General features: G+C 45.8%; 1 protein-coding gene across 4 annotated transcripts in view; it reads left to right on the forward strand.

Moving 5' to 3' along the window:
- The window catches only part of MINK1 (misshapen like kinase 1), a 277,145-nt gene that overhangs the window by 99,063 nt on the left and 166,872 nt on the right, over positions 1-11,210 (forward strand). The gene's annotated exons all lie outside the window — the stretch shown is intronic.

Consider the following 11,210-nt stretch of genomic DNA (forward strand, 5'->3'; position numbering starts at 1 on the left):
TACAGTGCACCTGCTGCCTTGCAAGGGTCAGGATCTCTTTAAAGTTTTCTTAGCTGATGTGTGCATATCCAGCCGCAGAGCCGCTTTGCAGAAACCTCCTAATGACTCCTGAGATATAAACATTCCTTCCTCTCTGACCACAGCTTCCCCTCATGTTTGTCTTCAGCAAGGATTTCACGTTCCAGGATATCCTGCAGTGATATGGAGCCCCCCCCCCCCCCCCTCCCCTCCACACTTGCGGGTGTTGATAGGCGCTCTCTAGATAGGCCCCTGTCATTGTGTCACCAGTAAATATTCTCTGCTGCTTTTCCGAAGGGTTGCTGCCTGTAAAGCTGCAGAGCCGTGCTGCAGTGCAGTATGGGATATGTGCCAGCGGCTGGAGAGCAGCTCATAATGCCATCCATCCGTCTTCCTATCCAAGTCTTATGATGTGTATATACTGTGCCAGACAGGATCAGCTTCATGTCCACAGTCCACCTCCCCTAGCTGATCTGTGTATACTAAACTGGAGAGGGGCTTCCCCCCCTCTGTATAAATCAGGACAGGCACAACTTTCAGCTTTTGGCAGACATAAATATTTTTAATGTACAGTGCAACTGTCACTGCCAAAACAGGTAAAAATGAGTCCTCAGGCCTGATTTACATGGGCACCGAGGAGAATGAGGTGTTTGTTTTTATGTGTATGGAGCTGTGTGCAGGTAGCCTGTTTTAAAGGATAAGTTCACCTTTTCAAAAAAAAAAAAAAAGAAAGAAATGCACATTTTTTTGCAATCAGCAGATCATTGGGTGCACAAATCCTGCAGACTGTCAGCATAACTGTCTGCTTGTATCTCATAAGGGCAGGCAGTTACCTGAGAGCAAGAAGAATAAGTGGACTACCAGAACGCTCACCAGCGCCCTCACAGTTCATTGAGAACTACAAGCCGTCAGCCGCAATGGTACTTGTAGGCATTCATTATTATTATTATACAGGATTTATATGGCGCCAACAGTTTGCTCATCGCTGTACAATATAAAGGGAATCAATACTGTACAGCAACAATACAGTTCAATACAAGAGGGTTAGGAGGGCCCTGATCCTGGGAGCTTAGGGACCATGTACACTGCAGCTGATAAACTCACGTTTAGGAGCTGTTCAGCGGTTTTTTTTTTCCAGCAGCCCCTGAACTCTCCCTAATGTTTTCCTATTTGTCCGTGTACACATTGTCGTTTACAGTCATTTTTTTCGAACGCACCAAACTTGCGTTCAGCAGTCGATTTTATCAGTGTTTCAAACGCAAAACGCTTGTAAACGCGGCAAATCGCGTTTATAAGCGTTTGCAATTTTTTTTTTTTAACTCTTCAAGTTCCCGATGCTGTCCAGAGCTTTTTTTCATCATGAAAAATGCATGCAAAGCGTTATCAAGGTACTCAGATGGACAAAACACTGAACACAGGATGTTCCTACCAAGCTTGTTACACATTGAAAGACCAATTCACACCTCAGACCTCACCCACCCTTGGAAACAAAATATATGTTAATGAACATTCACACCTCAGACCTCTCCCACCCTTGGAAACAAAATATATGTTAATGAGCATTCACACCTCAGACCTCTCCAACCCTTGGAAACAAAAGATATGTTAATGACCATTCACACCTCAGATTCCTCATAAAGACCCCCTGCCAGGTGACCTTAATGACTCCCTCCACCAGACACCTTTCCCACCCTTGGAAACAAAAGATATGTTAATGAGCAACTCACACCTAAACTAATCTCAACACATACTGCTGTCTCTGCTTCTGCTCTCTGTATTTCTCTGAAACAGTCTGAAATAGTTAATCATTTACCCCTCTTCAGTGCATTCTGGGCATTTGGGAGGTTCTCCTGTGCTTACCTTATTACCTTAAAAAAAACGATTCTAAACGCTCATAAACGCACATAAACGCGTTATGCAAATGCGGCTAAACAGATGTTTCTTTACCTATGTTTTCCAGCAGTCAGTTTCCATCGTTCAGAAGTGTCCCTTGTACATGGGGTCTTACAATCTAAGAGAGTTGAACGAACAACACGGCTGTTCGGGGGGAGAGGATCCCCCTGCCCGCTGTCACAGGCAGGAGATAAATCAGGAGAGGAGAGCTACAGGAGTGGGAACATCTTGCATGTTACTTGTTCCACCCTAAAATGGGTGAAACCTGTTCCCTAAGGTGAACGTGTCCTTTAATGAATGGACATACAGTGGCTGTACAGACTCCAGGCATGTAGGGATGGTTGTGCGGCCCTGAAATCAGACAGTGTGCGTTCTGGGCCGCGCACCCACCTACTCATGAATACATTCGGCTGTGCTGAGGCTTACATACATCCAATGCATGACCATTTTTGACACAGAGGGGAGTTATTTACTAAAACTGGAGAGTGCAAAATCTGGTGCAGCTCAGTACAAAAACCTATGAAGCTTATAAGTTATATTGTCAACGCTTAACCGGTTTGGGACCGTCCTATTGCAGATATAGTGCTACAGGACGGCACCTGTGTGCAGGGTCACGTATATATACGTCATTCTGCATGCATTCTTCGCAGCCGCGGATGTCAATCACCGGTATTTACCCGCCGGCGCCTGGTGATTACCGAGCATCTTCGACGGGGAGGAAGAGTGATTTGTTTACAAACAGTCTTTCTCCCTCTCAGCTCTAGCACACTGCTTGGGATGGCTGTGCACCCCCCTCCCCCTAGTAAAACACTCCCTGCACACAGTTGATGCTTTGATCACCCCTCACATTAACCCCTTCCTGCCCAGTGTCATACAGTGTCGGTGCTTTTTTTTTTTTTTTTTTTTTTAAGCACCGATCACTGTATTGGTGTCACTGGGGTGTCAGTGACACCAAGTTAGTTGAATGTCTGTGCTGCAGCATCGCTGTGATGCTGCAGCTGCTCCCTGCCAGCTCTAAGACCAAGAATCTTGTCAGAATCTGGTCATCTCTGAGTGGAGAGTGGTGACTGTCAGTGACCGCTCTCCACTCGCTCTCCACTCTCTCTCCACTCTCTCTCCATCGCTCACTGTAGTGCCAACCTGGAGAGGGGGCAGGCGCTGCTGACTTCGAGGCTGGAACCAACTGTCAGTCAGGTGGCTGGGTGGATCTCGGCAATATGGTCAGGATCCTTCCAGGGCTTTGAGTGGGTCAGAGAAGAGCACAAGTAAGTGCACTTCTGTGACCCACAAGAGAAGTTTGGCCATACTTCTTTTTTTTTTAATTAAAGCTACAGAAATATCTTGCTGGAGTTGGGTGTAGCAGGCAGTCAAAGTCCAAATGTTTCCAAAGAAAATGGACACAGAGCAGTGTAAGATTTAACTGATTGAAGTGAGTTTATTGTTGTTATTTGCTTTGACGGGAGGGTTGTTTTTTCAGTGTTGTAATGTGATATCTGTTGCATGGATCTGTGAGTAAAGTAATATGGGAGCTCAACAAGGCTGAATATGTTGTTTAAACGTGCAAACTAAAGGGCCACCTTCTTGATCCTAGGTGCACTAGTTATGTAGTCGCTGACCTACAACAATCTACAGAACCAAAGTTTACCCTTTCCAGACACCTTTATAGACATGGTAGAAATAGCAGCTCCCACATTGCTGGCCCGACTGGTTCTCTTGATTGAGGACCTGTACTGTGGAATATGCACCCAAAAAAGAGTAGCACAAAAGACTAACCATCGGTATCGCCTGTGGTCTCCTTGGAGCTGATCTTTCCTTTATCGGTGCTCATTCACAGTAGCGCAGACCTTTGCTACCACTCTGTGACGGCAGTGACTTTGGGTGGGGGGCCCATGGAACACAGCTCCCTTTGGAGAGGGGGTCTCAGCTCCCCATATCTCTCTTATGTGTAAGTCACCCTGTGCCTGTTAGGGGTGCAGGATGATCTGTCCTAATATTGTGTAGACATGTATAGGTGGGGGTTGTCCATTGTTCACTGCCACGTGCTGCATCCCATTGTTCTGTTGTGTGGCTTGCTTGGGAGCAAACTATTCTGGGATGTATGTGTTTGTACTGGCTTGGTGGGGGGTGTTTCCGGCAGCCCTTCCCCCTGATGGGACGGCCTGCTGATGTGTTTCCTGTTACTGTTACATTTCCCCGCCCTGTGTATATATCTTGTATCTATGTTAAAATAAAGCCGTCCACTTCCTGTTTTATGACGAGTCTGGTGCTGTCTCGTCCTGTGTGGTCAGCGGTGGTGTCCGTGGATCTGTGTTCGGACAGGGAAGCTGGAGTCTAACAGAAATACCCTAGCGCAGCCGGGGTCCGGTTCCATTACACACTCTGAAAAACAATCTGCCGTGGATTGGTTGATAGGCAACTGGGAGTCCATATGTCACCTCCTCAGCATCTGTTTTAGCAATGAAAAGCCCTCACCACCACGCCACAACTGCAGCGTCGCCCCCATTTACTTGAATTAATTTGGGGGCAGGACTGGCCACTGAACGTAATGGGATATAACTTTTGCCACAACATGTGTACAACCCTGTCTACTTGCCTTTATAGCTTAAAGCATAAGTTCACCTTTGGAACATATACAGTCAGGTCCATAAATATTGGGACATGGACACAATTCTAACATTTTTGGCTCTATACACCACCACAATGGATTTGAAAGGAAACGAACAAGATGTGCTTTAACTGCAGACTGTCAGCTTTAATTTGAGGGTATTTACATCCAAATCAGGTGAACGGTGTAGGTTTTACAACAGTTTGCATATGTGCCTCCCACTTGTTAAGGGACCAAAAGTAATGGGACAATTGGCTTCTCAGCTGTGTGTTATTCATTCATTATCCCAATTACAATGAGCAGATAAAAGGTCCAGATTTAATTTAAAGTGTGCTATTTGCATTTGGAATCTGTTGCTGTCAACTCTCAAGATGAGATCCAAAGAGCTGTCACTATCAGTGAAGCCATCATTAGGCTGAAAAAACAAAACAAAACCCATCAGAGAGATAGCAAAAACATTAGGCGTGGCCAAAACAACTGTTTGGAACATTCTTAAAAAGAAGGAACGCACCGGTGAGCTCAGCAACACCAAAAGACCCGGAAGACCACGGAAAACAACTGTGGTGGATGAGCGAAGAATTCTTTCCCTGGTGAAGAAAACCCCCTTCACAACAGTTGGCCAGATCAAGAACACTCTCCAGGAGGTAGGTGTATGTGTGTCAAAGTCAACAATCAAGAGAAGACTTCACCAGAGTGAATACAGAGGGTTCACCACAAGATGTAAACCATTGGTGAGCCTCAAAAACAGGAAGGCCAGATTAGAGTTTGCCAAACGACATCTAAAAAAGCCTTCACAGTTCTGGAACAACATCCTATGGACAGATGAGACCAAGATCAACTTGTACCAGAGTGATGGGAAGAGAAGAGTATGGAGGAGGAAAGGAACTGCTCATGATCCTAAGCATACCACCTCATCAGTGAAGCATGGTGGTGGTAGTGTCATGGCGTGGGCATGTATGGCTGCCAATGGAACTGCTTCTCTTGTATCTATTGATGATGTGACTGCTGACAAAAGCAGCCGGATGAATTGTGAAGTGTTTCGGGAATATTATCTGCTCATATTCAGCCAAATGCTTCACAACTCATTGGACGCTTCACAGTGCAGATGGACAATGACCCAAAGCAGACTGCAAAAGACACCAAAGAGTTTTTTAAGGGAAAGAAGTGGAATGTTATGCAATGGCCAAGTCAATCACCTGACCTGATTCCGATTGAGCATTTCACTGCTGAAGACAAAACTGAAGGGAAAATGCCCCAAGAACAAGCAGGAACTGAAGACAGTTGCAGTAGAGGCCTGGCAGAGCATCACCAGGGATGAAACCCAGCGTCTGGTGATGTCTATGCGTTCCAGACTTCAGGCTGTAATTGACTGCAAAGGATTTGCAACCAAGTATTAAAAAGTGAAAGTTTGATTTATGATTATTATTCTGTCCCATTACTTTTGGTCCCTTAACAAGTGGGAGGCACATATGCAAACTGTTGTAATTCCTACACCGCTCACCTGATTTGGATGTAAATAGCCTCAATTTAAAGCTGACAGTCTGCAGTTAAAGCACATCTTGTTCGTTTCATTTCAAATCCATTGTGGTGGTGTATAGAGCCAAAAATGTTAGATTTGTGTCCATGTCCCAATATTTATGGACCTGACTGTATGTTCCACCCGTTTTTAGGGTGGAACATGTAACATGTTCCCATAGCCACAGCCGACGCAGCTGCCCCCTCTCTTTGACAGATAGTATGGGGAAACTTCTCCCCGTACTATCTGTCAGACTTGAAAACAGCATGTCTGTGTGGGGCTCCGCCCACATGGGCCACAGTGCGTAAAAGTCCCGGCAGCCTTAGCGGCTATGGGCTTGTAGTTTTCAGTGAACTACCACGGAGCTCCACAGGTAGTTCATTGAAGGTTCCTGTCAGAATATCTGCTTGCTCTTACATCCCGTACAGCAAGCAGATATTCTGACATATAACGTGCGAGTGCACGAAACATGTCGGGAATCTGCCCTCAGTGACATCACCACGTGGTTCTCTGAATGGCCTGGCAGCCATATTTGATACTGTTAATGTCATTTGAATGTGAGTTCATTTGATTTTAACATTACCTAACTTTCATTATAATAAAGCATACTGCGCTATGGAAATCCCTCTGTTTGGGCTCACTTTATGAGCCCTCCTTCCTAAGGGAGACCCCTGAAGTTCCCATACGGCGAGTGCTGACTCCCCCTGGTGTTTGACTGTATTCCTGCTCCCTGGAAGCCTTGATGATGTGCTGTAGATCCTGTTGATGCCCATCAGATGACCCTGTGCTCCAGACGTTTAGATGCGGATGACCTGGAGTTGGTTTAATTACTCAAATGCGCATTTTCATGCGCTCTCTGGTTAGTGCGATCTACATCTGTTTATCTCATCACCATTATCACGGATGTTCACTGACCATTACGGCTTGATTGTCACCTCGCCAAATGCACTGTGATATCATTTTATAACGACTTTGCTATTCATCCATAGAACCCAAAAATACGCGTTGGAGTGTTCTTTAATTATAACATAGAGACTACTCCCCACCTGTTTATTTCTCTTTGATTACCTTCATTATATTGAAAGAATTTGTTATTATTCCACCATGGGTTTTAACCATTGACATTTCTAGCGCTGCATGTTGATTTTTATATGTTTTTCAGAAGGTTTAGGGGTTTTTGCCTTTCATACTAGCTGCTTTATATTTCCAGTTCCAGCGCTCGTTTTACTCTTGTTTTATAGATATTCTGACAGGTCTGCAGGAGACCTGCATGGCATCAGTGATCTACTGAACCTCAGACATGAAATATAAACAAAACCTATCCATCTATAGTGTGTACTTTTCTCAGTCCAGAGCACTAAGTGTCATTTTTGTGGTCCTGCTCACATGATCGATCATCCTTCCCACTTTCCGGATGTTACAGATGGTTTAAAGGGACACCGGGGTGAGCTGGAAGGGATTAAATGGATCAGGCCTACCACATCTTTTATTAGCTTGGATTATTATTATTATACAGTATTTATAAAGCACCAAAAGTTCGCTCAGCGCTGTACATTACAAAAGGGGACAGAACATGTGACAGAACAATACCAATACAATGCAAAACATGAGGGGTTCGAGGGCCCTGCTCTTTGGAGCTTACAATCTATGAGGGAGGGGATGGTGGTACAGGAGGAGATAGCTGTGGGGGATGGAGTGGTACGAAGAGTGGAGGAGGTCGGCAAGTTAGCAGGGGGTGGGGTAGGCTTCCCTGAAGAGGTGAGTTTTCAGGGTGCGCCTAAAGGAGAGGAGAGTAGGTGATAATCTGATGGGTTGGGGCAGGGAGTTCCAGAGGATGGGTGACACCCTGGAGAAGTCCTGGAGGCGGGCATGGGAGGAGGAGACCAGGGAACTAGAGAGAAGGAGGTCTTGTGAGGAGCGGAGTGTGCGTGCTGGGCGGTACTTGGATATTAGGTCAGTGATGTAGTTCGGGGCAGTATGGTGGACAGCTTTGTACGTCAGTGTTAGGATTTTGAATTTGATGTAATCGGACGCCAGTGGAGGGATTGGCAGAGGGGGGTGGTGGAAATGGAGCGGTTGGAAAGGTGAATGAGTCTGGCAGCCGTATTCAGGATGGACTGAAGCGGGGATAGCCAGCGGCGAGGCAGGCCAGTGAGGAGGGAGTTGCAGTAGTCGAGTCGTGATATGATGAGGGAGTGGATGAGCTGTTTAGTGGTTTCTGGGGTTAGGAACGTGCGGATTTTGGCGATGTTGCGGAGGTGGAGTCTGCATGAGTTAGTTAAAGATTGGACTTGCGGCTGGAAGGATAGGTTGGAGTCCAGAATGACACCAAGTACTCTAGCCTGCGGGGCGGGTTTGATGGTGGCGTTGTTGGATGTGATGGAGAAGTCAATGGGGGGTGGTGTCTGGGCTGGGGGGAAGACTAGGAGCTCAGTTTTGGAGAGGTTCAGTTTAAGGAAGTGGAGCGACATCCAGTCTGATATGTCGCTCAGTAGGTGTGTGATTCGGGCAGAGACCGAGGGGGTGAGGTGGGGGGTTGAGAGATAGATTGCAAATGTATAGTGGTTTTGTTTATAATCGGTTTAGAACGGTCCGGTAACTTGAAATGTATATAAATATTATGTGGTCTTTTTTTCTAGCCAGAAAATGAACAAAAGCCCATTGTTTACAGAACTAAATAGCTCAAGCTGAGGTTTACACGTATAAGTGATTCATGGCACTGTCTCATTGCTTATCATACTTTATGAAAGTTTTTATTTTCTCTAAGTTTTTATTGAAATTTTAACTTACTACAACAAATAACCATCATCAATTTAAAAAATGATTAATACAGGACAACCGTAGATAAGGAGCCCATAATGAATGCACAGGGGTGCATACATTCCACAAGTGTCTAGCTATAACACCTGAATTCAGATAAAATCAAAGAAGAACAATGTTCATCATCCCTTATGTATCACTTTACAATCTCACTGAAAGGGAACCCCTGGCACCAGACACCTCAGGTGCCTGCGTCAAATACTCCTTTGAGACTGGTAACAGACTAACAGAGAGAAGGAATGAGAAGAACAGAGAAAAAGAGTTAGACATGTCTGTAGCATGATGACCAAGTGACATAGCTTCCTCGCCCCCACAGATCAATTATAAAGTGACTTTCGTAAAATCCGCCCAAGGTTTCCCACTTACTTTCAAATCTAGCCACGGCATCATGAAGTATACTAACAACATTCTCCTGCACCATAATCCGGGTGATCTTCTTCTGCACCTGGGCCACAGAAACGAAGGGCTGCTTCCATGCGCTAGCAATGGTCATCTTTGCCCCCAGTAGAATAAAGAAAATCAAGCGTTTGTAGATGTCCAGGGGCATCCTTCACTCCTGCATTAAGCAGAGCCACTGAAGGAGTGATCGTAAAATAGCGAATACGCCATTTCAAAAGCCTCTCAACCATGGACATTCCCACCATCCATGCGTAGGCAGGACAGAACACACAGAGTAGATGGCAAATGCACAAAGCTTTATTGAGGCAAACAGATGAAAGTCACCTAATAGGGGAGTTCGCAGGGAGGGTGAATACGCCAGTCCAGGGTGACACAGAAGGACCAACACACTTAAAGTCCAACACCGAGAGCCATGGGAGAGTCTCTGTAGCAAGTAATCCAACAGGGAGTTTGGTGTGAGTCTCTGTAGCAAGTAATCCAACAGGGAGTTTGGTGTGAGTCTCTGTAGCAAGTAATCCAACAGGGGGGGGTTGGTGTGAGGTCAGCACAAGAGCAGTTCAAGTAAAGCAGGCAGAGAGCATGTACTCACGGATCTCTGGAGTCTAGCAGACAGTCTTCCCCAGCTCTGGGAGAAGGGGGGTTCTAGGCAGCCTTGGCTCTAGCTTGCCTTAGGAATGCCTTTCATCTTTGCAGAAGGGGAGAGGGGCACGGATGAGAGATGGCAGAGAGAGCAGGGACAGAGCAAGGGGCTGAGAGGGGGGGCAGCTGTGACAGGAACCAAGTACCAACGGGTAAGTAGTTTTACATTAGCTTCTATCAAAGATACATTCATAATACCAGAGTATGTTCTTAAAAGACGCCAGACCTCAATCTCAACCTCCTTCGCAAGATCTTGTTCCCAGTCAAACATAAGAAAACTTGGAAGAAGAAGCCAGTAGCAGTCCATATACCACCTCCCTGGCCAGTGTCCTGTGTGCACCATTTTTCGTATGGAGAAACCCTATATTGTACCGACTTATAGGGTATGAGAGACTTGCAAAATATGCGAGATCGGAGTAAACAAAAACCATTCTGTGTGGGGAATTTCCAAAACCTCGACACAATAGCGCAATGTAAAGGGCCCTCTATGGGTAAAATACTGTCCAATCTGATATAACCCCTTGTTGAGCCACCATTGAAATGCCTTAATATCCCATCCCGACAGAAAGTTTGGATTATTGAAAATATGGGCTAGCCGGCAAAATGGGGAGACCAATGCGGAGCTAGCCTTGAGCTTGTCCCATAGTGATACTGATTGAGACTGGGTCGGAGCTAATATTTGCGGATGATTCCGAGGGGGACACCAAAGTAAATAGTCTAATGAAAACCGGGATCTGCCATCCTTTCCTTGTAGACCCAATCCAGTTTATTACTTCTCCTATATACCCACCAAAAGTTGGGCCAATTGAGCTGCCTGATAATACGTATAGATTTCTGGGAGTCCCAGTCCACCCTTGGTCTTAGGACAGAAGAGGATCTTTTTAGTAAAACGACAGCCCTTGTTTCCCCAAATATACCGAATTACTGAAGATTGGAATCTCTCCAAGGCCACACGTGGGATAGGAATGGGGAGAGGCCGAGAGTAAAACAGAAGTCGTAGGGCCAAGGTCATTTTAACAGAATGTAGCTTGCCCAGCCAGGAAAGAACATGAGCTGACCACTTCTGGAGATCTGCCTCAAGCGTCCCAAAAAATGTTGGATAATTGAATCCATAAAGACATTCCATAGTGGCCTTCATCTGCACACCCAATTACGGGATATGAGAGTCACTCCACTAAATGGGAAATGGATCCCAAAGTCGGGCAAGCACTCCTGGTGGAACAGAGACATTCAGAGCCAACGACTTGGTCATATTAACGTCCTTCACCTGAGGGGTGGAGGTCAATGGAGAAGTCAACAACATCAGAAGGTCCATCCACA

This window comes from Staurois parvus, unplaced genomic scaffold, assembly GCF_062004578.1.
Source record: "Staurois parvus isolate SC_StPar_1 unplaced genomic scaffold, SC_StPar_1.0 ptg000463l, whole genome shotgun sequence".
Taxonomy (NCBI): domain Eukaryota; kingdom Metazoa; phylum Chordata; class Amphibia; order Anura; family Ranidae; genus Staurois; species Staurois parvus.